General features: G+C 33.1%; 1 long non-coding RNA gene across 1 annotated transcript in view; it reads right to left on the reverse strand.

Moving 5' to 3' along the window:
* Positions 1-7,329, reverse strand: part of LOC111086872 — a 33,029-nt gene extending 25,700 nt beyond the window's left edge. Inside the window, exon 1 of the long non-coding RNA XR_002611597.1 lies at positions 5,787-7,329. This is a non-coding gene — a long non-coding RNA (uncharacterized LOC111086872). The remainder of the gene's footprint in view (positions 1-5,786) is intronic.
* Positions 7,330-7,351: the final 22 nt, after the last annotated feature.

The following is a 7,351-nucleotide window of genomic DNA, read 5'->3' on the forward strand; positions in this document are numbered from 1 at the left end:
CAAGAAGTGACTCCCGTTTGAGAACTTCATCTGTCTGCTAACATGTGGTCTAATTAACACCGTAATGATTACAAAGTCCCTTATCAAATAAAAAAATACAGCAATATGATTCAAGTAGTAACTCCCGTTTGAGAACTTCATCTGTCTGCTAACATGTGGTCTAATTAACACCGTAATGATTACAAAGTCCCTTATCAAATAATCAATACAGCAATATGATTCAAGTAGTAACTCCTGTTTGAGAAACTGTCTGCTAACATGTGGTCGAATTAAGACCTTAATGATAACCTATATATATGTACGTCTTGTTGATATAAGAATGTCTCATTATTCCCAAGTCTCCTTAGATCGTTTAATATAAGAGTATGTGTTCTAAGTCTAATAGTGTAAAATATATTCCTCTCCAATTCGCTTTCCTTGTAGCTTGTTGTTTTGTTACACTAAGAATATGTATCAAGTAGAAACTTGAGCATTTAATCTTTAATAGTTCAACACTATGTTTGTTTGATAAATAACATGTAGAACCTAGAAAACCTATCACTTAAATGGTCTTGTTCTCCAAATATTTTACCTATTTATATGAATGACATAACTTTTTAAGAGTTTATGATACTTATGGAAAAATAAGTAAGCTGGTGGTTATTAAGTTATTATAACAGTTACTACATTTGTTTTATATTTCATATTCAACAACGATCTATGTTACTTTGAAATTAAATCCACTACCAGTAAATTGATAAATTACAAAGGTAAAGTAATTATTAGGATTTAAACTGTTGAAATGTTCAACCTGAATAGCACCATAGGCGCAAATGAGTTAACGGCCACGCCCAAGGCCATCAATATTCAAATATAACCGTTTTTTTATTTACTTACTAGAGGAAAGGCAGCCAGCGAACAGCCCCACTTAAATAGAGGCTTTGAATCGAATAGCGTGGCTGACTGTTACACTTATACCGCACCAACAGCTGAAAAGTGCGTAACAGATTTAGCAGCATTGTGGCGCGAAAACTAACATCTTGTTACACGCAGCCCAACTTGCTAGCTTCTAAGTCGGCCTTACGGTTTAAAAGGCAATGCTTTACTTTCGACTTGTGTACCTATAATTACTATTTATGTTCTTTGTGCTTATAGTAGAAATAATGTTTTGTAATGAAAATAATTTTTTTAGAGAAAGAAAAAAAATGCTGTATTTTCTGTTGCGTACAAAATAAAGAAAATGGAAGAATTTAAAAGAAATCGTTCGCTATGACTCCAAGCGATTGCTTACTCGCGTATTGTTCACCATTAGATTCACAGAGTTTCACTAGGCGTTGCTATGGGAGACCAAAGTTTAAGCTTCAAGAAACAAGAAAGAACTAAACTACGTAAGTTTACGTGGGTGATAAAACATGGTTAAGAGTCCTATCAACAATAATAATAATGGTTAACTAACGAAATATCAATTAAAATTTGCACTGACATAAGCGCGTGCACTCGTGTGTGTCATACATGTGTCGAATAACGTAGTCCTGAATTTCTTTTTGTTTTTTATGTGTGTCTGTGTGACATCTGAATTTCCTACATTGTAAACATCAAACTAAATGCATTAAAAAACGCTTTTTACCTCCGCCACCTAAGGTGACGGAGTTTACGTTTTCACCCCTGTGCGTGTTTGTTAGCGGATTTCTGGACAACGGCTAAATGAATTTGGACGAAATTGGTATGCATTTGGACTATGACCCAACTTAGAAGTGATTAGTTTTTGGAGGGTCAAGAGCACGAAACGTACAAAACGTAAACACCAAACTGAGTAAACGAGATAAAAACGGAACGCAAGATAAAATGTGTTGGTGATAAGGGCTTGGATTATCTATCAGCTGATAAAATGTGTTGGTGATAAGGGCTTAGATTACCTATCAGCTGATAAAGGGCTTGGATTATCTATCAGCTGATAAAATGTGTTGGTGATAAGGGCTTGGATTATCTATCAGCTGGAGAATTACATTTATTTTTGTAAGAACATCAGAAAACATTTCTATCTTATACATCGCTGTTATACACATCTATTTATAAACGTCGACCACTTATGCTGTTTTGCATTACAAAAAGATAGTTCGTGCAACGGACGAGTTCTTACTCCGCTTAAAGAGAACTTTCCAGACGGAATACAATGTACTAATTCAGTAAACCACAACCAAAAAACATTTATAACGTACCTTAAAGCTTTATTTAAAGGAAACACAAGAAACAGAATGTTCCAGTGATCATAAGCAGCAAGAAACATCACAAGAAAAAAGGTGGTAGTGATCATTAATCATTTACAGAGGAGGATATGGTAATAAGTTCGTAAACAAAAGGTAAAAAAACAACAACAACGTATAATATACATTAAAGTCTTCATTCAATCTCACCAATGTTACATGTGTTTGAGACGTTATCTATGCGACTTTCAGATATTCCAATTGAACGAATATGAATGACCGTTCTCCAGACTAGTACATATTGATTGGTTCTGCTCACTTAAGTGCTTCGCCCATATAGACATATATGGTAAAGTCTTGATTAACGTCAGAACATTACTGCTTTTCATAACTTAAACTGAAGCTTAAAGCAGCATATTATCTTCAACAATGACAACAACTGGCAGGGTATTGTCATATGATTTCATTATTAAAGCGTTAAAAACAGTAAAATTTATTTTGTTTTAGAACTGTCAAGTAATTCATATATCACACCCTGTACTTCCTTCTATAAGATTACACTTTGAATTTTAAATATTCAAAATTTCACAAAATTCGTTATGTTTGAAAATGACCAGAATCTAATTTTATAGCATTTAATTCCGTATTGAACAACGCCGCTTAGAAGGCTCAATCTGTAGCAGAAATTTTTGAAACTTAAAGAAAAACTATTTATTGGTGGTTTAGGATAATACAGGTTTCATCAGAAAGTCATCCCTCTTCAGCTCATCATCAAAAATCCTTGTGCAATAGCTGTTTTTATACACGATTTCAAAATAAATGTTATATTTTCATTGTTGAAAGTTTCACTGACTTACAAACAAGATTTTATTTTCAACTAATGAAACATTATTTATTTTAAAGTATTAACTAAACTGGTTTCATCTACAAAATGTTGTTACACACTCCAGGTTCATCGGGTAAGATTCCACACACTCTGATTTTAACTAATGAAACATTATTTATTTTAAAGTATTAACTAAACTAATTTCATCCACAAAATGTTGTTACACACTCCAGGTTCATCGAGTAAGATTCCACACACTCTGATTTCAACTAATGAAACATTATTTATTTTAAAGTATTAACTAAACTAGTTTCATCCACAAAATGTTGTTACACACTCCAGGTTCATCGGGTAAGATTCCACACACACTCTGATTTCAAGTAATGAAACGTTATTTATTTTAAAGTATTAACAAAACTAGTTTCATCCACAAAATGTTGTTACACACTCCAGGTTCATCGGGTAAGATTCCACACACACTCTGATTTCAAGTAACGAAACATTATTTATTTTAAAGTATTAACAAAACTAGTTTCATCCACAAAATGTTGTTACACACCTCCAGGTTTATCGGGTAAGATTCCACACACACTGTGATTTCAAGTAATGAAACATTATTTATTTTAGAATATTAACTAAACTAGTTTCATCTACAAAATGTTGTTACACACACCAGGTTCATCGGGTAAGATTCCATACACACTCTGATATTGTTCAATGGATGTAATTCTATTATAAGGATCACAGTTACTAAAAGTGGATTCACCGATCCTATACAACAAGATGGAAAAACAAAGCCATCATAACCGTGCTACTGTACATCAAGTATGACATTAACTACATGTGAGCAACTGCATATACAGAATGATATTAACTACTTGTGTAATACTGTGTACACAACGTGATATCAACCATAAAGTACTGCTGTATACACAACGTGATATCAACCATAAAGTACTGTTGTATACACAACGTGATATCAACCATAAAGTACTGCTGTATACACAACGTGATATCAACCATAAAGTACTGCTGTATACACAACGTGATATTAACTACAAAGTACTACTGTGTACACAACGTGATATTAACTACAAAGCGCTACTGTGTACACAACGTAATATTAACTACAAAGCGCTATTGTGTACACAACGTGCCATTAACTACAAAGCGCTACTGTGCACACAACGTGCCATTAACTACATAGTACTACTGTGTACACAATGTGCCATTAACTACAAAGTACTACTGTGTACACAATGTGCCTATTAACTACAAAGTACTACTGTGTACACAACGTCCTATTAACTACAAAGTACTACTGTGTACACAACGTCCTATTAACTACAAAGTACTACTGTGTACACAACGTTATTAACTACAAAGTACTACTGTGTACACAACGTCCTATTAACTACAAAGTACTACTGTGTACACAACGTCCTATTAACTACAAAGTACTACTGTGTATATGTGCGTGTAGTATTGTGTAATGTATCATAGTAACTATATGTGCTATTTTGTACATTATATCATATGAACTTTGTATGTACTATATCATACTGTGTGTGATATTGTATACTGTATCATAGTAACTATAAATATTGTATTGTATATACTGTGTAATTGTAACTGTGTGTTATAATATATAGTAGAACACGTGTAGTTACTATTATACAATATATAAAATAACACGAAAACAATTACTATGATGGAGCACACGCAATAACACACATAGTTATCATAATACAGTATAGCACACATACTCTGTTGTACAGTATATACAACAAAACAGTTAGTGATACAATACACACTAGCACATATATATATAGTTACTATATGCGTGTTATCGTGTATACTTGTAGCTATATGACGTTTGAGTAAGGTAGCTAATTTAACAATAGGTAGGCAAACAACGATTTATAAGCATAAGGAATAGATTTATTGATGGTGGATCATATTACGTGTTTCGACAGGACATTGGTCGGTTTTTTAAAGTATGAAGAAGATAGACCAATGTGAAACATGTAATATGTTCCACCATCAATAAAACCATTCCTTATGCCTATAAATTGTTGGTTGCCTACCTATCAATATACGATGTAAATTGTGATACAATTATCAGTAACAATATACAGTGGGGTAAACATCTACCAGTGACTATACGTTACAACATTGTGTGTATAGTTTTCACAGTAATAACAGGCCCTTACATACACACATATATTGGTGGAAGACTCAATTACTTGACGTGCACAAAACTAACCATGTGATGTGTCAGGTGATTACTTGAGCCCTAGAAATACAGGAAGAAGAAGCTCGATAATGGTTGCATGTCTAGAGGAAGGTTTTTATTAAATTCCTTTTCTTTGAACAGCTTTTCAAAGACATCTGTCATCACAGTCTATGAACCCTGACAATTGAAAGATGGTACTATGGCCGACAGACATTGATGAATAACAAAAAAAAAAAGTAAACTGCACTGGCTTATAATGAGCAACAGGGATCAAGTTGTGGCTCAACTGACCGATTTCTTCGATTATCTCTAACAGTGCAATATTACACATATTGAAAAGCCTGTTATCTGGAACTGACAGGAAGCCCACAAACCGCCTATCTTATGCAAACGGAAAAGCACGGCTCAAGTGGCGTTTAGAGTAAAACATATACACAATGGATGGCTAGAAAAATAAGTACGATATAGTTTGATATTTACACTTTAACCTTTTCTGTACTAAAGATAGATTAATAATATATAGAAAGCCAAAACACCTTACTTGTGGGGTTCTGATAGTGCAAGCTGTAGTAGTGAAGGGATGTTCTCATGGAATATATTAGATACTTTTGGTTTTTTGAAATGGAAAACAACATCGTCTCGTATTTGAACGTTGGTTCTTATCATTTCCACTCTAACGGATAAGTACGCTTTTCTAAGATGCTTCACAAAGCAGTAATTCCTCTTTTAAATAGTAGGCACTGAAAGAAATCTTTCTGAAAATGCACAAGGTACAAAAAATATAAATAACGTGAGCTAAGTTATAATAAAATGTTAATTCTACGCCAGTTGATTGTAACTGGATGTCAATGTGTTTAGTAGATTTTAAATTGATTTTAGCTCATGAAAACTAGTAACTAATTCAGTAGTCTCTGGAGCAACAACCATAGCACTCCCTGGTGTCGAGTTTATTTCCTTTAATTACCTTTTTTTCGCTTAAACATATGTCTACTTTTCTAAGGCCTTTTGTTCAATGAGGGCGTCTGGTAACTACTTTAAACCAATGGAGAAATTTGATAACAATATTTTAAACGACGAGAACACGTGGATATCATACTTCAACTAACGAAGATGTCTATTTTTTATACTGTAAACCAATTGACAAAAATAAGGACTTTACTTTTTCTGCTTTACTTTTAAGTTTTGTTGAGGTTTTATGAGACGTTAAAAGTTATGCTAAAGTTTTGGATAACTAGAACTTTGTGCCAAAGGCTTCAAATTTTAAATGAAACATATGAGCATTTTAGTTTAAAATAAATGCCATTTTAGACAGAGATTTGACTTCTCTTTTTCCTTTACTTCTTTTTACTCAAAAATAATAATATGTTGAGTTTACTCCTAGTGGCTTGGACTTAAATTCACATTAAGTGCTGAGAGAAAAATTATAACATGAAACAACATCCAGTATTCATTCTAGTCATTGTTTCTGAAGAGTTTAAATAATACTAATAATAGGGTTAATACAGACACCGGGTTATAACGTAATCATTAAGAAAAGTGATTTTTATCTTCTTGACGTCACAGCTAAGCCTAACGTCAACCTCTTATGACTTGGTGATTTACATATCTCGTCAAATCAACGAGAATGCATGCCGATTTTGTTGAACTTTTCTGGTTGAATAGCTAAATCATCTAATCTTATTATGCAACATAAAAATCATTTCTAACGTAATATTTCCTATCATTGCGTCTTGATCTATTTCCTTTAACTGACTCTTAATACTTACTCTTTTTTTATCCCAAAGATTCTTAGTCTGTTATTTATTTTTATTTCAATGACAGTGGTGTAGAAGTGAGGCGATTTTGTTTAAAAGGTAATATATAGTAAACAAGAATGCGTTAAACATTACTTTGTAATATTATAAATAATAATAACTAAATGAGGTTTTTATTTCAAAGTTCAGTACTTACTGAATAAGCTTCCAACTATCATGTTGATACCATCATCAGGCTAAATGATACGTGATAAGTTTGTTTGTTTGTTTTCGAATTTCGCGAAAAGCTACACGAGGGCTATCTGCGCTAGCCGTCCCTAAGTTAGCAGTGTAAGACTAGAGGGAAGGCAGC

Source organism: Limulus polyphemus, unplaced genomic scaffold, assembly GCF_000517525.1.
Source record: "Limulus polyphemus unplaced genomic scaffold, Limulus_polyphemus-2.1.2 Scaffold1503, whole genome shotgun sequence".
NCBI classification, from domain to species: domain Eukaryota; kingdom Metazoa; phylum Arthropoda; class Merostomata; order Xiphosura; family Limulidae; genus Limulus; species Limulus polyphemus.